The 21,813-nt window shown below is 32.4% G+C and overlaps 1 long non-coding RNA gene across 1 annotated transcript; it reads right to left on the bottom strand.

Annotated features, from left to right (window-relative positions):
* Positions 1–17,237: 17,237 nt before the first annotated feature.
* LOC145241559 (uncharacterized) lies at positions 17,238–21,525 on the bottom strand. The gene is made up of 2 exons (XR_013862583.1): positions 18,346–21,525; positions 17,238–18,296 (listed from the first exon to the last, which is right to left on the bottom strand). It is a non-coding gene; the product is annotated as an uncharacterized LOC145241559 (long non-coding RNA).
* Between the last annotated feature and the right edge of the window lie 288 nt (positions 21,526–21,813).

The raw sequence follows: 21,813 nt of genomic DNA, 5'->3' as shown, positions 1-21,813 counted from the left end.
ATTTATGTGAGTAAATGAAGTGTCTATATATATATATATATATATATATATATATATAATATTTATTCTGTCTTATTATGTCTCGGCAGTCGTGTGAAAAGCATATCTTATTTTTCTTTTATTAATATTATTGGAATTTCCCCTCTTGCTTTTCTTTTATTGAATTATTCCATGGATTTCGGTCTTTTGGATTATTTTGAACCATCTTCCAATTACTTCCAATTTTCTTTGATTTTACTTGTGTAAATGGAAACTCAATTAACTTTCTTGGAGTTATATTTTTTGGATTTTACCGTCATTGGATTATTTAACTACATCAGAATTGTTTTATTCACGTGTAATCACCTTTTTCTTTACCATATTCCCTCTGCTTCACATTTTGTTATCAAGTATGATCTTTGACTTACTTGCAGTTTCAGCAAATACTTTCGTATTTTGCTAATTCCTTACCTCTGATGAGAAGGAATGTATTTCTTCGAACCTCAGCGGATTAAGGACCTTCCACTTATCAAGTGTTACCTTTTCAGATTAAATATAGTTTAACTCTTTTTCAAAGTGTTTTAACATGTTTTATTAACTGTTTGCTCTTATATATATATATATATATATATATATATATATATATATATATATATATATATATATATATATATATATCGATAAATCGCACAGGTAAGGAATTTATTTTTATAGTATGAAAATGTTAGTAATTGCAATTAAGAAAACGAAATTGGATCAAATGTTTGTAACATGTCTTCTTCCTAAGATTAAGGGTGGTGGTGTTTGATCAACACTGCTGGGAAGCCATGATGTAATATAATGTTTTGTTTTTAGATCCCTGAAACAGTGTTTCATGGTAAACAACTGATGATCCCTTGAAAAATAAATTATTGGTTGTATAGTCAATTCGAGAGCGAGTTGATGCAGTGATTGCAGGTGATTAAATGACGTACTGACTAGATGGTTTCTAACGAATGATAAACACATATTTTTTGAATAGTTTTAAAGGTTAAAAACTTCAAAGATTATATATATATATATATATATATATTTAAATATATATATACATATTAAATATAAACAATTTTCTAGAAAAAAAAGTTGTTGCATTATTACAATGGTTCCTTACAGGTTCAAACGTCAATAATTCATTTCATAATAATAATTCATATTTTATGTTGCTCCTATTCATAATGTTTTATAATTAGAGCAACTATAGTTCATTCAAGGCAATCATTTCCATTCATTCAGTTCTTAAAGAATTACACACCACATAGATTCAAGGCATAAATATGTTCAACAGTATATTTATTACTCAGGAATTCATGAAAACATGAAAACAATTTCACCATATATGGACGCACAACTCTGTACACGTATAAATACTTCGAACGCATTAGACTTCAACCAGCAATAAACACTTTAGGGATTGATAATATATAAAAGAAAAAATCATAGTCTAATACGTTCAATATGAAGACAAATCGTATATATACATATATATATATATATATATATATATATTTCTGTGTGTGTGTGTGTTGAAGATGAGAGGCATTACACTCGCAAGCAAACCGAAAGTATACCGAGCTCTCGTCCTAACAACCGTACTCTACAGCTGTGAAACTTGGACGCCATATAAAAGACATGAAAAACAACTGAATGGCTTCCACCTAAGATGCTTCCGTAATCTTCTCAACATCCGCTGGCACGAGAGAATTCCTGACAGAGAAGTCTTGAAGCGCGTGGGGCACCATACCATCACCACGATAATCCACAAAACCCAGCTCCGGTGGTCAACCCATATCTATCGCATGCCTGACGGCCGAATCCCCAAACAACTCTTCTATGGGGAACTCAGCCAGGGAAAGCGGACTGCAGGAGACCAAAAGAAACGATATAAAGACTGCCTGAGAACCTCCCTCAAAGAGTTTGACATCAACCCCAGTCTTGGGAGAGTCGCGCTGCGGAACGTTCTGCATGGCGCTTCGTCATCAGCCTGGGAGCCGACAGGGCAGACTCACGACCAGCGGAAGCGCAAGAGGAGGAAGGAGAGAGCTGCTGGTTCACAGCCTGCCGATACGGCCTTCACGTGTCCAGAGTGTGAAAGAGTCTGCCGAGCACGGATTGGCCTCATCAGCTATCTCAGGACCCACCGACCCCCGAACTGATCGATACCTTGGTCATCGTCGGCTTCGACGGACGAGCAAGATAGATATATATATATATATATATATATATATGTATATATATATATATATATATATATATATATATATATGGGGATTGTATATGTGTGTATATATGTTTGTGTGTGTATATATATATATTTATATATATATATATGTATATATATAGAGAGAGAAAGAGAGAGAAAGGGAGAGATAGAGATAGTCACCTTATTATACAAACATTATTGGTCACATATAATTCAGTGGAATTTAAACTCAAAGCGATCACATCAGACAAAGAAAAAAAGGAACGATATTGAAGAGAGAATAAATATTACGATCGTTTTTATAAAATATGTTCATCTGTGGTTTTCGCTTTGGAAGAAGTTGCGTATATTTCGGTAATCTTGAGAGTTGAGGTTTTGAGACGATGTTAGGCGAAGAAAGCGAGAAATGATTTTGACCTAAACTGTAGGGAAGTGTAATGCCGTGTAGTCAAGCTTTCCGTAACGAGGCGGTAGGTGTATCAGAAATTTTGTGAAAATAGTGAATCATTCCACCCCATCTTTCCAAGCTTATAACTCCTCGAAAAATGTAATTCAACCCTGATGTTTTTTTCAATTAAAGGAGCAAGGACTAAGGTTTCATTAAAAAAAACAAAAAACAATGTCTTTTTTTTTAAAAGGTTTTAAACTTCGGACTTTACAGGTAAATTTCTAAAAAACGGTTTTTTTTTTGTTTTAAATTTGAATATATTATTTATTGACCTTTTCTCTTCAATTTGTGATATATAAAACTATTAAACATAAATTAATTCTTTACTTTTTAATAGCCATTTTAAAAGGACAGGCGTGAATTATTCGACCTCCTGTCTTTCCAAGCTTATAACTCCTTAAAAAAATGTAATTCAAGCCCTAATTTTTTTTTCAATTAAAGCGGCAAGGACCAAGGTTTCATTTAAAAAAAACAAAAAACAATGTGTTTTTTTTTAAAGGTTTTAAACTTCGGACTTTACAGGTAAATTTCTAAAAAACGGATGTTTTTGTTTGTTTTAAATTTGAATATATTATTTATTGACATTTTCTCTTCAATTTGTGATATATAAAACTATTAAACATAAATTAATTATTTACTTTTTAATAGAAACTTGAAAATGAGGGGAGGCGTGAATTAAAAAAAAAACGTTTGCCTAAAATATTATATTCGGTTTATTGGAAAGAACATAAAATTTCACATTGACCCTGAAAATATCGTAAAAATAGAATCAATAGACAAATTTTTATAGATTTTTAAAGTCTAAAAATTGAAAAATATTGAGTTCGGAAAATTCATTACTGTTAAAAAAAAATTCTATTACTTTTAAAACAACTTTAATAGTTTATTTTGGAAGTATAATCCATAAAGAAAATAAATAACCCACTTTTAACGGAGAAATTACGAGATTTTTATATTTTATTCGCAGTTTCGTGTTAGGGGTGTCAAAAATTCCTACAAAAATTCTGATACACCTAACGAGGCGGTATTTGTTTATTTTTAATTTGCCAGTTGTTTATTGGCCTAAGATTTTGCGTTTATGTCATTTAAAATTATACTCGACTAATTGTTGCTCTTTGATTTGTGGCGATTTCATTAATCACTTATTTATTTGTTAACCTCTGTTTTATTGTTTATTTTCTTCCTTTCGTTTTTGCTTGTTCATTTGTTTCTCGTTTTCAATTATATATTTCATTATTTTTTTTATTTCTTTTTCATATATACGTCCACCTGGTAAAATAACAGTCGGATAATCAAAGATATAGGCTTTTTTACATGATTTAAATAAAATTAGTGCACTTCGATTTATATTTTTCGCTCTTACGGGATCTCAGAAGTAATTACACGGGAAAAAGGATTTTATATCTATGTATAAACTTTAATTAAATGGTTGTTATTCTTTCATTTGAATTGCTTAACTTGTCCTCAATACTAGAATATGAGTATATTTTATAAGTTAATTGGCTTCGTTATAGAGGTAAAATTTATAGATCATATACATGTTAATAGATGCATACTATTATATAGACATATATATTCGGAGATCATTCCGTTCCCATAATTTTGAGTCATTAATTTGTGATGAATTATGTAGTTTGCTCTCTTAATTACGCTGTTTTCTTGTAGGTATATTTAAACATTCCAATTATAAGCGTGCTGGACCCATAGAGTATTTTAGTTAATTATTGTTTGGTATTAGTGAATGTGTAAAATGCAATCCCCTTCGTCTAGTTTGTTGTATATTGCGTTTTCTTCGTTTTGTTTAGTATTAAACGGTATCATTTGTGGATGTGTTAAAGTGTAACGCGTATATAACTATTTCCTTAATTAAGCTAAGTTGTTTATGCTATGGGGTTTCTTAAGTTTCGGGATGAAGGTTATTATTCGTATTATTTAGATTTAACGGACTACTGTTCTCATCGTTAGTGTGATTTTCACGGGGTGGCTCTCGATGTAACCTCGGACCTTCTTCATGTGTATCTCGTCGAACTCGGTAACTTTTCTGTCGAACTCCCGGAATTTGAAGGGAACTTCGAGCGGAACAATTTATTGACTTCACCTAAAGTTAAATTCATATAGCGATGAGTTCGCGTTTGATGTTTTTTGCCGTTATTAAATTATGGTTCGTGTTGAGCTCCTGTACATGGGAGTTCCTACAATAACTCCCTGATCCAAGTCATATGTCTATAAACAGTGATAGAGTCAGAGCTAAAGATGTCGGGTGTTTAAATAAATATAGAAGACCCGGATGTGTTAATAAGATCGACTGTAAGTAGGCAAGTTCCATTCTTCATTTTGCAAGGTTCGTGCCGTTGGAATTCTATTAAGTTTAATAGCGTTCCAACCCATGCAATCAGCACTTCAACTAAATTTAAATTTATAAATTAAATTATTATTATGGTTTGGGGGTGGGGGGTAGAACGTCTTTACGACAGGGTATCATTAACGAACACGCACACATATACGCACGCACACACACACACATATATATATATATATATATGTGTGTGTGTGTGTGTGTTTGTGTGTGTGTGTGTGTGCGTGTGTGTTGTGTTCTTTATGAACGCGTTAATGATACCCTGAAACAGATAAACTAAAACGCCGAATGCGATGGCGAGCAAATTTCTTTCTTCAAAATGAAATCGCAAACAAAAACAAATCCTATGGGTTTAAACCCCTTTAAAATACAAAAGCAGTAGATCGTTTTATAAACTTTGAAATTACGTTTTAATTGTAATTAAAAAATGTTAGTTCCACAATCAACATAACAATTTCCAACCCAAACTACACAAAATCGTTAGAAACATAAACAACTCTTATAAAATTTTTGTAAAAGCAGATAAAACTTGAAATTTTTATAAAATAGATAAACAAGAATATAACAAACTAATAACAGAAAACACTATTTGATGATGGACTAGCTCTAATAAAGGGTTCCACCAAATCAAGGGGTTTTACTGTAAGAACAGCATATACAAGGAGATGAAAAAACAGGTCATAAATTAACAAACATAAAAATAAAAACGTCCTGGACGTAACGAAAAATTTGGATAAAACCACACATGAACCCTACTTAAAAGATAACGCGATTCCAATATACGTAAGTCCTAATTCCAATCACCCGCCATCAATTATAAAACAGATTCCTTACTCGATCGTAAGTAGACTCAGTAATAACTCAAGCGATGAAAATGTATTTAACAGGCCAATCAATATCAACGAAACAGCCTGAACATAGTGGATACAAAAATATTGATATCAAATAGAAGCAACAATACACCAACAAAATAAAATAAAAATAGAACAAAATGAAATATAATCTGGTATAAGTCGCCATAACATCAAATGTTAAAATCTAGACTTGGCAGGGAATTTCTAGATCGCATCGAAAAGTAATCCGTTACACAAAATTCTCAATAAAAAATTACCATACAGCTGCGGCAAAAATAAGAGATGATAATTAAAGCATATAATAATAAAATATTACCCAAAAGCAATGAAAATAACTACAATATAAACAATAAAAAGGTGTACATCATGACAAAAAAACTAACACAATATTAATAATAATAATAATAATAATAATAATAATAATAATAATAATACTGATTTCGTTTATCAACGTTTCTCTGGAAAGGGATGGGAGTCATTTCCAGAGGATTCCCCTTAATCCCGGCTTCATCAGGCAGGTTCTCAAACTATTTTCCAGCACACTTCACCTCAACCATCTTACACATCTAATATATCGAAGTCTTTTTCAGTACTCTCTCTCTCACTCTCTGGGCCAGCCCACTACACCTTGCTGCAAGGTACGCAATTGACACTGAGCTCTTACCACAAATCCGGCATTCTGCAGCAACTTCCTCTCCTAGAACCACTTTTTTGAACAATCGTATTCCAAAGCCTGCTCATGTGCTGCACAAACAAAAGCTTCACTACTCTTAACCAGAGACCCAGCTCTAAGCCATTGCCATGATCTTTCATCAGCCACTTCTACTATATCCTGAAAGAACCTTACATCTATTTCCTTCCTAGCCAGTTCCTCAGTCCTTTCTCTATACATACGTTTCATATAATCAGCTTTGGTCTCACCTCCCTCCACTTTATTCGCCACAACCTTAAGCATCAACTCCTCACCTCTAAACACATGCTCCTTCAACGACATCTCCTCGGTTCTAACACAACCTTTTACACTGTTTAATCCTCTCCCACCGTCTTTCCTCTTTTAACAACAACAACAACAACAACAATAATAATAATAATAATCATAAGAATAATAATGATAATAATAATAATAATAAAAATAATAATAATAATAATAATAATAAACCAATTTCGGACGACCACAACCATAGGAGAAATTTTAATAAAAATACAAAAATGAACAAGATAAATGAAACCGTATATCTTGCACCCTTTGCCCGCTTCAAAATAAATTTCTACCAGGCCACAATATTTGCGGAGGAAAACCCGAATAACAAGAAATATAACGTAGGTATGACTTAGTTACATTTCAAAACCCGATATTATGACCACAAATGTACGTAAAAAAAAAACAACGAATGAAAAAACACTAGCAAACAAATCCTGGGAACTCAAAGAAGTGGGCGTTCGCTGGTAGACGAATGGAATATAATAAGACAAGGAAACACATGCAGAGTCTTAGATGATCCATGTCGATTATGCCTTCATTAAAAATGTGCTTTCCTATACTTTAAAGAACCCCAACATCTATTAATCTGTAGGAGAGCAATAGCGAACAACTCTGTACACAAGATAAACTATACTTTAGGATAACGATTAAAATAATTTTAACCTTAAAAATAATAATAGGAAATAAATAAATACAATAAACGTACATATACATAAATTATCAAACACACACTCACACACATACACACACAAGGATTTGAATAAAATATACGGCAATTTCTCGAGAGCTCTTTCGGCTATCATCTCATCAGGAGAACTCGATAGCACACAATAAAAATATTACTGGCGAAATAAAAGAGCACTACGGGGGAATTTGAATATGCCAGTAATAAGAAAAAAACGATTAAAAAATGTTTAATCTGAAATTGCGTTTAAAAGCGATTAAAATTATTAAAATTGGCACAGCGAGAGGAAAGGGGAGCAAAATGGGGGAAAACGGGTTAAAGTTCCCCAAAGTGAAATAATGTTTTCGTTGTCTCCTTTTGTCGGCACAAGGAAGGTTTTCGAACCGCAAGAGAGACAAAATCAAAAATCTTTGAATGGTTTTTGGAGTCCGCTCGGTGAAGCACCGCAACCACTCTATTTTATATTTTTCAGCACTGTATGGATTGTCAACTAAATGCTGGCCAAGGGCAGAGTCCAACACAACAGAAGGAGGAAGTCTACCAGATCCTCCCCTCCCCTGTCTGATTTTAGATGGAACTTGCTGGTTTATACAAATTAGCAAATACAAAGACGTTCACCCAACATAACCAGCTTCGCACTGGCACATATATTGATAAGGAAAAGAAGAGAAGAAAAAGCAGGACTCGTAGTGTATACCAAACGCAAGGAAACATATTAGAGGCACTCATAAACACTTCTAACAATCTGTTTTGATAATTAAATACACGTATTCCCAATACACGGTAATTTTTAATAAACCGGGCACTTCGCAGGCCCAAACCTTTTAGGGGATTTGAAATCATCAACCTTCTTGTCAATGCAGTCTTCAATATGGTCTAAGGGATAATCATTATTGATAAATATTTCTCTCATCTTTTCAAGTTCGGATTCCAAGGTATTAGGTGAACATATCATGACAGCTATATGTACCAGCGTTTTAATTAAATGCAAGTAATTTAAGTTATTAAAAAAGATAACGTTTCACTTTGCGATGAAAACATAGCAAAAGTGTCGTCAACATATTTGAACTATGTGGTGGGTTTTGTTGCAGAATTAAATAAAACGGATTCGTAATTATTGACAAAAATGTCAGCAAACGGTGTCCTCATTGAAACCCCGTCGACCTGAACATACATAATGTCACCAAAGGTAAACTGCACTGATTTGGTGCACATCATAATAGTTACATGATAAGGGCTGCCCCCTTTTCATGTAAGGATAAAAATGGAGAGATTAGTTGAAATGAAAATGAAATAGCAATAGACGGAGTTCGAACCTCGTAATTTAGGTTTAGAAATAGATTACGTGTGAGAATTTAAAAATGTAAAACAAACAATTGTTTAGAATATAGATGAAATATTTCAAGAAAAGAATGTGAATTGTAAAGTTTGTTATGAAATTTAAAATTGAAAGAATGCAGCTTATAAGATAATGTTTTTAACATATTGGAAAAATAGATTACTGAGTATAGGTTAAAATTCCTTTTGTAGACATAGGAAAAGTTTTGGACACGTAAGTTCAGAACACGTGAAAGAAGGCACATGTTTTAACATGTGTATGATGTCACCGAAAGTAGAAAGTTCTAGGGATAGAGAAAAAACTTTAGTTAGAAGAAACGGTCAGTGAAAAAACTCAGAGGGAGTCAGTCGTCTAGGAAGCGAGACATCACTTTGAAACTAAAATGTGAGACTTTGAATTCTTGAGAATGGAAATCAGGGCCGGTCGTGTGAGAAATAAACCTCGTCATGTGTTTTATAAAAACGTCGTTATGTCTTATGATTCTTACAAAAAGGTAAAGTGAAATTTTATTATATATTTGTGTTATAAAATGTCTTTTCATACACATCCCGACTTCTAATATCCACAATGTTAATCTACATCATGTCTACACAATGTCTGAACAGTGAACAAAATGTCCTCACTCAAAGAGCTTCTCCTTCTCTTCCATTCTACACATCTAAGGAATGAACATTTAATATATAAGAATCGTTATAAACAAACAATCTCTCCCTGAGTCCTTCAACATTCCTCATAAACACTCTCTCTAAAATACAACAAGCTATATAATAAGACTCTCTCTCAAGACAAACACTCTTATAAGACTCTAAGATAAGTATCTCTCTCTTTTAATGAAGCCCATTATATAACATAATTAGTTCAGTGCATATCTTTTTGAAAAAGATTGAAGAGGTCAGGCGACCACCATAAAGCGCGTCGGTACAAATATGTATAGTCTCGTCTAACGTTTTTTTAGTAAAAAGACAACAGATATCAAAAGAACACATAAAGGATGCCTCTGCATTCGAATCCAACCTACGTAGACATTCGACAAACATAAAAGAACCAGGAATTCGGTCTGTGCTGTATAATTCATGCACCGGCTGTAAAATTTAGACAAGCCACTGAGCAAAAGAATGTTGAGCAGAACCTATCATAGATAATATAGGTCTCAGTGAGAAAACTTGCTTATGGATTTTAGGGAGACTATACTATCTGGGACGTTGTGACCCAGAGGTTCTGATCTTGTCATTGACGTCTTTGCAAAACACATTCTTTTTACATAATGCAAGTAGATGTCTTTGCATCTTCGCCTCGTTTTTGCAAGTATTATCCGTTAACTCGACAGGGCCAACTTTCCGGAATTTAGAATTATTGTTGAGAATCAATAGCATTTTCTCAACGTAATAGGATTATATATATATATATATATATATATATATATATATATATAAACTAATATAGTAATAAACACACATTTAACTAAACCTAGGTGTAATATAGCTGAAATCACTATTTTGTATACTAAATAACCGAACATGACCCATTACCGTTGAACTACCGGAAATTTACCGACAAGCTGACGTAAGCATTAAAGGTTTGGGCACAAGGTTAATCATTAATTATATTATTTAAAGTCAAACCATAGTCTTGATTAATTAAAACATAATTAAGTGACCTGAAGATGCAAGTTCTTCTTTAAGAGGTGGTCAATACTGGCGTCGCTGATACTATCTTGATAATTAAAAATAATGGCTGAAACGCCCGAAGTCACTGATAAGATTTTTAATTATAACGATTGAAACGTAGGAAACTAAAAAAACAGAAGAAATTGGTCTTAAAATCCGATTTGCATATGTTACTTGTAATGAATTTATTTGACGTAAATTGAATTTTCTAACCAAACGTATCCTTAACGTATCTTTGAAAGTCTGTACTATTTTCCCGCTATGTGACGTAGTCGTTACATGTTAACCCTCGGGACTCACACGTTGTATGAAGACAGTGATATGGAAACAAATATTAGGACAGAACGCTACTCACTTTTACGGTTGAAACAACATACACTTATTTACAGGTACTTTCAGAATAACACCTTTTCTCTTGTTCAAAATCCGCTCGATAATAATCTGCTTACTAAAACCCGGTCATGTTTAGGGCATGTTTTTCCTTTGTACTCGAGTAATGTGTGTAGTATATTTATTTGTTGCCTCGCTGGTGTTTTGTATTTAAATTATTTTTCTTTTGTTATCCCTCGGTGTGAATCACCTCGCGTACAGCTTTGTCATTTGTATACCTTATCTATCGTACATCTGCTGCTGCTGCTGCAATATACACTCTGCGCTCAGTTACATCTGCTTTATAGATAAAAACCTGAAAATACCTAATCTCTTATGTATGCACAAACTTTATATTCATCAGAATTCAGTAATGTGAGATGGCTAATGTTCCTTTTTATGTAGGATATATTGTCGTACTCCAAATACCTAAATACATATAGAAGTCTCGCCGGTGCTGCCTGCTGGGCATTCTTCAAATTTTATGGAGTAACCATCGTGCTAACATCAGCGATTTCCATAGGTGGTTAAAAAATAACATATAATTTAAAATCTTTATAGACTAATATACTAACATTATTAAAATTTCCGTAGTGGATTTCCTGAAAGAATATAAAAAAATATCAATTTAATTATTTTAAAATTCAATATGTATCCTTTGATAATCATTGTAATATCAGATAAATATCTGTAAAACATATTCTCCATAGTCAATTATATATGAATGGCTATGATTTACTTTTGCCAACATTATTTTTAAGATCTTTTCTCAAGCTTCAATATCTTTATATTTTATCCTGAAATATAAAACGTTTTCAGGAATTAATATAATATATAAAATAACATAATTCTTAATGCGATCTGTTAGAGTTTTTACACCTCTGGTATATTCGCTAAATTCTATTAAAATTACAGCTACTTATTACTGGACGCATTATCATTTTTAATTTCTAAACCAAGTGACATACAAATTTACCACAAAATATATTAAACTGTGGAATTTTATTGTCGACATTTTTTGTGACAATACACCACGAGTTCACAAATATATCGACCTGGTAGCCCAAGTTAATAATCTTGACCGTTTCTAAATGACAAATTTTATAGGATGTATATCTAGAGTTAACATTATATATATAAAAATACCTCCTGATATATTGGAGTAGTTTTCTGTATTCAATTATGAATATATATATATATATATATATATATATATATATATATATATATATATACACATACATATATATATATATATATATATATATATATATATATATATATATATATGACTACTTCATTTAATCACACGAATTACTATACGATTGTATTATTATATGCGTAAACTTAAAGTATTTATTCAACAGTGCCCAATACCTAAGGAGAGCTAGGTAGTAAGTTATAGCTTAATTGCCGTATGTATATTTTTATAACTTACTAAATATAAATATAGGTATATATATATATATATATATATTCTATATATATATATATATATATATATATATATAGTGCGTGTAGAAGTACTATTTTCTATTTGTTTTAAACAGAATAAATCACATTCCTAACAATATATATATATACACGATAAAGATAACAAAAAAAACTGTTATATAGAAAAAAACTGTTATTATTCACCATTTTTTTTTCCATTCAGAAATGTGAAGATTAATTAATAAAAAATGGTTTTGTATGCAACAATGACTCGTTTTTTTGTTTGTTTGTTTTTTTTATAAAAAAAAAGTTTATGGGATCAACACTTTTCTTTACATGACCTCATGGTGGATTTTTTTTGTTGAAATGTTCACGTTTCACTGAAGGGATGCTTATTTTTCTTTTTATTTGTTTAAAAGTATTTATCTATGGAACAGAGATATAATCTTTTGGTCAGATTTCGGAGTGATTAAGAATTCCTGAATTGTAATTTGTGGTGAATGATTTAAAATGCTCTTTGTAAGTAAAAGAATACGAATTTCTCAAGTTACATTTATTTGGGAATGGAATGTATGGCAATTTTTTTTTTAGATAAGCTAAACATTTTTCTGTTATTTAAACGAAATATATTACATGTTTTTATTATTTTAATAATTTGATTTTCGTGAGCGAAACATTGTCGAAAATGTTATCTAATTTATTATTTTATTTTGTTATTTAATATGAATTTCTTATTTATAATTTTATTTTCGTGAGCGAAGAATTATCGACAATTTTATTTAATTTATCATTTTTTTAATTATTTATTATTGATTTATTATTTATGATTTTATTTTCGTGAGTGAAGCATGCCCGAGCATTCCTGATTGTAAAAGAGATAGAAGAAAAATGTTCTTGAATGCACTGCTTACATCAACTATTCCTGTATGCGATCACATTCATTTCCTTTTCGTTTTACAGACCAGGAAGAAGTGTTGTGAATTTTCACTTTATGGATGGCCTAGATTTTTTCTCTCTCCAGGTGTGAACTTTTTCTGATGCTAGGAAAAAAAGTATTGCTTTTTACTGCGTTATTCTTACAATTTCCCTTTTCCGGGGAGTGTTACGTGGCTGCGGAAACAAGCTCCCTGTGTTATAGTCATAAAATTATAATGCTTCTATTTGCCGGCAAGGAGTTACCTGACCGTTGTTTTGACATTTCTGCCCCAGCGGTGTTACAAACGCGAGAGTTTCTTACTTCGTCTTGTGAACAACCTCCAGAGTAAAAAAGGGTATTAAAAAATTTAAAAAAAACAATAAGACATACCTTAGTGGTTTTGATTTCTTCTACCGGGTTGATGTTTCGTTCAGTTCAGCGTTTCTTTCTCGATATGGTTGTAATGTTGGTTTGGACTTAATCTCTGGCTGTGATGTCTACTTAAGTGGAGACAGACAATACGCAACACAGGCTTGTTATTAAAAAATAACTTATCCATGTAACAATATATATTATACATGAATGAAATAATTACAACAGTATTATTTTACCCTAGCTGGATAACCTTAACTGTTTACGCGGGAGGAAGGGAGTGCACTCTGTTCTTCGCCTTCCCAGGGAGACTCAAGAAAAAGTGTGTTCATTGCATGCTGTAAGAATAGGATTATGAATGTAAGAATAGGATTAAAGGAAACAGACTTCCAAACATAGGCCTCAACACTCAGCAAGAGGGTTTATGTTACTGCGCTGAAAGTGGCGTCTAAACAACTACTGCCATAAAGTTATGAGGAATGTTCTATTTGTTTTCTTCTCCTTATAAAACAAACAAATGAATGCTTTTTCAACTAGTTAATACATTCACTTGCGGTAAACCTGGGTAAACCGCTTTCTAAATATACACCATATCTCTTGAATTGTAAGCAATATTTAATTTCAGAATAGTTTCCGCTGGGTAGCTATTTTTGACAAGGTTTGGAGATAAAGAATCTTTAGTCGGTTGTTCTGCTCTACAGGATCTTCACTTTATAATTTTGCAGACAAATAGCAAAAGATATTTCTCGTGTTTACATAAAAAAGAGTATGTGCAGGAATGCTAAAGACTCAATGGTTTTATGCAGCAACAATAGATGATCTGTGCCAATCTTAATGTATCCACAATATTATAAATATAAATAGGAAAGTTCTTTCACTTTCTCTATTTAATTTCGTTTAAATGTAAATAAATATATAAATCTTTAAAATAAAACTAAGTACAACATGTAAAACTTAAGAATTAAATTGATTTTATAGATCAAGTTCTTCAATTTTTTGCCTATAAAAAGAATACAATTTATTTAATTTTGTGAAAATGTGTGACTAAAATATGTGTGTAAGAAATTAAAGGAATTGATTTTCATTTTTACCTTGTAAAGGTGAGCATATAAAGAAATATGTATTTTTATTTTAGTTGCGTAAGTTTTTTCTTATATACTTTGATATATAAACATACATGTAATATGTATATGTAAAACAAACAAATGGTAGACAATACGAAGACTTGTCTAATTTTTGGCAAATTAGAACGTATCGTGTACAAAAACCTTTTAGTAAGATAAGTCAATTTGAATTCAATATGTTCGCCTTAAGATAAGCTAAGAAAATTGTGTGAAAGAAACAAACCTATTTTACAATACACGATTTAAAAAAAAATATTTAATTTTTGGAAATTTTAATTTCACTTATTAATTTATTTTAATTATTATTTCCCTAGTAAAACTACAAACATCTGCAACGTACAAATTACATAAAAAAGTGTTAATACAAACAAAATGGATTAAGTTTTACGTATTGTTCAGGGAAATTTTACATTAATTTTTACTATCTGGGCTTGTGTAAAAGGTATGTCAATTCAAATCCCGAATAGTTTAGAGGCAAAACATTTGAATTATTGCCGCCGGCTTTGAAAATATATTATATATAATATTTTTCTTTGATGCTAAATAATTTACTATAATGGATAATTTTTCGTATTTTATGAAGTGATATTTAATATTTATATTGTTACATATTCAAGGAATTACTGCGCAAAAAAAGAACAAAGCCAAACGCCATTTTCTTTTTAGTAACACTATTTCTCTTTAGAGTAAGACGAAAAGAGAGACAGACACACAAACACAGAGAGAGAGAGAGAGAGAGAGAGAGAGAGAGAGAGAGAGAGAGAGAGATCTATTTATTTAATCATCTCGTAACGCTCCCGCGAGTACCTCATTTAGCGGCTATCTGTTAATCAAACCTCTTTCACTGGCTTTATAAGCCTTATTTTAAAAGTCTAATCAATTCCTCTTACTCCTATCGAACACGGTTTAGTTGTTAGTGTTTGTTTCATTCCGTGTCAAGGCTTCCTTGTTCAATCTCGCCTCCCGACCAAAACTATTTTTTCTTTTATATCTTTAAACACCCGGCAACATTTTTTTTTTTTTTTTACTTCGCTTATTCTTTTGTTTATCCCCCCCCATTACACACATCGTTTTTTTTTTCGCTGTTTTTTTTTTTTTTGGTTTTTCCGATTTTTTAACATCGATTCAGAGTTATTATCTACGCCCCCCCACACACACACCTCGAAACACTCGGGCAACGCTGGGTACCCACCGTTAGTATATATATAAATGCCAAAAGAGGAACTGAAAATGAACAGCCACTGCGGACTCTTTCATACGGTGGTCAATCCAAAAGTCAAGTCTACTACTTTTTTCTTAACTCAAACAGTTTAAGAGATCCGATAACGCGACATCCACGATATATTGTGCTAAAAATTATAAAGTAGCTGGTATATCGCCAATTGATTTTCAAATAGCGCAAATAATAAAAAAAAATCTAAATTTTCTTTCCCTTCTCGCGCACATTTCCTACATTGCATATGCGAAATTTTCTGCTACTGGTGATGTTAATCTATTCACATGGTAGCAATCCTTCGCATCTGCTGACCCTTTCAATGCCCTTACACATACGATGTTAAAACACATCGTTTTTCTACCTAACCCTGCCTATCCTCACTTCCATTATCTTGCGATGAACGATATCTGAGCAGTAACATCCTCTAAGTACTTTATCATACCAGAGTTGTTCCAGAAGTTTATCTTATTCCTTAACCCGAACATATAAAGAGCTACGAAGACGGGAGTCGTACCATTAAATCGCCTGCATATTTTGTTATATATCTATAAACTTTTTTAAGATATATCACACTCAGCTATGACTAAGCATAGGTAAACTTTGCCCGCTTTTTCATACGACAGTCGTTCTAAAAGAAAATATCCGTACTTTTAATTTCAAAAGTTAAAGAACTACATACATGGGAGTTGTAATATTCAAACTTCTAGGGTTTTTTTTCTGTAGAATTTATTTTTACTCAGCAATGACGATGCCTAAGCATTCACACCCTTTTTGTTTTAACTTAAATAGTTTAAGATTTACAACTAATTGGGACATACCATAAGACAGAGCGAATATATCTTCTCAGGAGTGTATTTTCCTACATAGTAATAACCATTTTTAATGTTATTTCCTATAGAACCCGACGCCCGTGCATGATTGGGAACGTTTCTTAGCGTTTCCTGTTGTATACCACGATCAGCCGGCCACCGAGGTGTGACCGACAGACGTGTTATAGTAAATGTCTTAAAGCGGTCTCATGAAGACATGAAGATGGGCCAGTCATTAGGGTCTGTGTAGTAAGAAGAAAATCATACCTGAGATGTTGGTTTTGGGTGTGGCTCCTTTCCTTTCTCAAGATGATCTCTTCACCCTGGTGGCATTCTGGTAGGAATCTTCATTTCTTTGTCCTCAGGGCCGCCTTTCGACTTCAGACATTTATGAAGGCATTCATGGCAGACACAAGAAAAATGACACGCGACACAATTGTAATATACATAAGGTATAACTAACTATTTTATTTTACATTAGAGATACAATATATATTACAAAAAAAAAACAATTTACAATTAATTTTTACAATTGAAACTGGATAATAGACTTTTCGAAGCTAACTAACCTACCCTAACTAGTGTTGAGGGAGGGGGTCTCCCCCTCCCATTTACGGAGAGACAAAATATGCGTCCTCACATCATGGTGGTCGTGCAGGAAAGAGACAGAAAGATAGCAAGGGGATTATGGGAAGGGGTTTCTTTGTATCTCTACGCTCATGGACAATTTACCACCCGTCCATGCTGCAGAGTGTGTTAGAAACAGTGGCACAAGGAAATAGTGCCACATCCCTCCCTATGCTATCCGAAATTTATGAGCATTCATAAATTTCAGAAGTCCCTAATTTTCCGTGAATGGTGCGTCAACCGGCCGTCAGCAATCAATGTCTCCATGCTCTACGTTCCATCAGGAACTCAGTGAAGCAAGTTATCTTTTCCACCAGGCTCCTGGTAGGCTGGTATACTGCTTCAAATACCAGAGAGGGTAATCATCCTCGCCCTCCATCGAGGCAATGGCATCACGATTTCAGTTACTGGATTTACACTTTCTTAAGCAACCAGTATAATATTTTTTTAACAAAGCCGGATTTTACGTGAGTTTATCACGCCGACCTATACGTATTTCACTAAGCCGGATTCTACGTGAGTTTATCACGCCGACCCATACGTATTTCACTAAGCCGGATTGTACGTGAGTTTATTCACGCCGACCTATACGTATTTCACTAAGCCGGATTGTACGTGAGTTTATCACGCCGACCTATACGTATTTCACTAAGCCGGATTTTACGTGAGTTTATCACGCCGACCTATACGTATTTCACTAAGCCGGATTCTACGTGAGTTTATCACGCCGACCCATACGTATTTCACTAAGCCGGATTGTACGTGAGTTTATTCACGCCGACCTATACGTATTTCACTAAGCCGGATTGTACGTGAGTTTATCACGCCGACCTATACGTATTTCACTAAGCCGGATTCTACGTGAGTTTATCACGCCGACCTATACGTATTTCACTAAGTCGGATTGTACGTGAGTTTATCACGCCGACCTATACGTTTTTTAATTTAGTCTGCATAACATTATTTCCGTAACTGGATTTACGCTCCCTTCAGCAACCAGTATAATGTATTTTAACCAAGTCGGAGTTACGTGACCTCATCACGCCGACCTATATGTATTCCAAGTTATTACTTCAGTTACTGGACTTACGCTCTCTTCAGCAACCAGTATAATGTATTTTCAGTGAAGCAAGTTATCTTTTTCCACCAGGCTCCTGGTAGACTGGTATACTGCTTCAAATACCAGAGAGGGTAATCATCCTCGCCCTCCATCGAGGCAATGGAGTAACTGGATTTACACTTTTTTAAGCAACCAGTATAATATTTTTTTAATAAGTCGGGGTTACGTGACCTCATCACGCCGACCTATATGGATTTAGTAAAACCTTGGTCTTCAGAGGTTCTAATCCAATTAATTCTGTTAGAGCAAGGAGTCTGCCGCCGAGCGACCAATAAAAACTATCCACCACGGAATATTTATTAATTATATAAAGAATTAATTAAGAAGGGCACTCAGCCTTCATGAGTTAGAATACTCAATTAGGGGGAAAAAAAATTTCCAAAAATAAACAATTCAGAAACCTGGTATACATTAAATCAATGAAATAGGGTGTTAACAATTTTTTTTCTTAAAAAGAAAACATTTTTAAAAAATCATTTCAGAGCACCTCGGTCACAATTAGAATTTGTTTACACAATGCAAACGCATTTCAGTTATTACATTCATAATTAACTTTTTCCCAAATTTCAGGGTACATTTAAAAAGTATGTGTATTTTTTCAAAACTTGATTTACAAAAGATCATTAAAATTTAATTCCAAAATTTAAAAATTATTTCAAGTATTTTGGTTCATCGTTAAAATCAATTTATGTTAGTTAACTTCTTTCCAAAGTAATTCATTTATTATTATAAAAACCAATCTTCTCAAAAGGTCATAAACTTCGAATATACCCATTTTTCGTAATACAATTCAAAAATTATTCCAAACATTTGGTTCATTATTAAAATTAATCTTCCGAAAAGATCATAGACAATTCATTTTGAATCAATTCACCCTTCACAATGAGATTCAGAAACATCCCAAATTTTTCATTTCGTAATTATTATTTTTAAAATTCAGTGTACATTTAAAGTTATTTAATTGATTCTTAAAAATCATTTCTTCTTTTAGACCATTATCCAGGTCATTTCGAATTCAGAAACTTTTCATGTTAATTAACTTTATTTTCCAAGTAATTATTTTATCATTTAAAAGCAATTCTTTTCCTAAACTCACTCACAAGGATTATTTCGAACTAATAAACTCCCGCCACACCTGGGAGTCACATTAGTTAACGACCAGTTCTGTATAGTTAACAGCTCGAAAAAATTAAAGTTTCAATTAAAGAGAGATCTTTCTAGACTGAGGAAATCTTTTTTTTTCTTAATAATTAATTCAATTTTACGTATATACTCCTCAGTCAATATTTCAGGGACCCCTATCATACGGTCCAATTTCAAATAAACCTTCAATTAAAGAATTTGCTCGAATAATTCTTCCTTAAAATCATCTAGAGTTCAGGAAAATCTCTTTCGTTAGTCAAACAATATTTCCTTAGAAATTATTAAAAATTCAGAGAATATTCGAAATGTAATAGCGTAATTTTTCTTTAAGAAAAACTATGAACATTTCAGAGAACTCTTAAAAAATTAACGTAATCATGTAACAGTTGGCTTTTCCAAACACTCGAAGACTTCAAAAAAGTACTTTAAGTGCTGTTTGAATAATCGTCTCAGTTTTTATTTTTAATAAAAACCAATTGAAGACATCATTTAATGTAATTAAACGAAGCATAAATAATTTTGTTCTTTAAACCTGGTAGAAAAATTTAAAAAACTCCAAGTCAATTCGTTATTATGTAGACAACACGAGAGGTGGAGAAAGAGAGGAAGAGAAACAGAGGCAAGTCGCATTGTTCCCCCACCCATCCCTCAACACCCTCACAAACACCATGACGAGGTCATCTTCGCTTCTTTCCCATGTGCGGCCATTGTTTCAAAAAATGAGTGACAGGTAGACATTAAACATTTCTACGAGCTTAAAAAAAATAAGAAAATAGAAAAACAATCTTATTTGGAACAATTTTGTAAAATACATTCTAACACAAAACTTTCATATTATCTAACCCCAATTTTTTTTTTTTATCAGTAACATTTTTTTTCTTTTTAAACAGACAAAACATCAATAAAAGAAACATTATCAATTCAAAAAAAATGTCCCCTTATTTTTCAGCTTTACTGTTACCTAACCTGAAAAATAAACACATCAACTGTTCATGGAATAAAATGTAATGTAAAAGTTCTATTTTTTTCAAATCTGAATCTAACACTTGCAAAGTCAAAAGAATTTTTTAAAAAGTCCTATATTTTTATAAACCTGAAATAAAGATCAGATAAAAAATGTTAGGTATCCTTTATTTTATTTCCTTTTTTTTTTTTAAATTTATTTTTCGAGCTTCGTGTTTGAAGGATTTTTTTCTTTTTTTTTTCTTTCATGTAATAACAAGATGCATAGATATACACACATATAGATATATATCTTGAGAGAGACAGAAAGAGAGAAAGCGTGAGAGAGAAAGAGATATTGCATATTCTAGAGACACTTTTTTCTCATCTCTGTTTTTTTTTTTTTTGTGTGGGACACATTTCTTACTTTTTTGTTCGAAGGGTTACTTTCAATACTCTTTTTTTTTTTAAATCGATCTTTTGTAAACTGGTTTTTTTTTTTTTTTTTTTTTTTGTAGGTGAAAGACAATTTTTTGTTCAGGTTCTGAATTTTCTTTTTTTGAGTGCGTTTTTTTTTTTTTTTTTTTTTTGTGCGCGTGTGTACTGGTCTGCCATTTTTTTAAAAAAATTTTGCCAGAAATAATAGTTTTTTCCGTTTTTAAAGACCGTGGACCATTTTTTTTTTTATTCGATTCGTCTAGTGGTCATTATTTTTGGTTGTGCCGTGGGTTTAAGAGTCGAAATTATTTCCATGCTGGGAAACAATATGTCTTGGTCATAGTGCATCATTTATACCACCATCACGCCGATACTGGATTCTGCGACACAGATGCGACGAGATCCGTCTGGTAATTAACCAGGGTCAATCCTGAGTCTTAAGGCAACATTTATACCACTATCAGCCGGTCACACCTCGGTGGCCGGCTGATCGTGGTATAAATGGTGCCGTGACCAAAATATCTGCAACAGCGAGATGAAAGTTTTATCGAACCCTACTAATTATTTCGTTCGGAACTAAAATATCAAGGCATCAGATTAAGAAAACTCTTCTTCAATGAATAAAAAGGTGACCACCATATTGATTCTACTGTAAAATTAGTTTAATAGTCTATGGAATTATATAAAATCTACTAGGAATGTAACGTAACCACACACATTGTAGCCTTAGTCAGAAATTGAAGAAAGACTAGGA

This window comes from Euprymna scolopes, chromosome 20, assembly GCF_053919585.1.
Source record: "Euprymna scolopes isolate OS-2025 chromosome 20, ASM5391958v1, whole genome shotgun sequence".
Lineage (NCBI taxonomy): Eukaryota > Metazoa > Mollusca > Cephalopoda > Sepiida > Sepiolidae > Euprymna > Euprymna scolopes.
The sequence above is the reverse complement of the archived record's forward strand: the minus strand, read 5'-3'. Positions and strand labels throughout refer to the sequence as shown.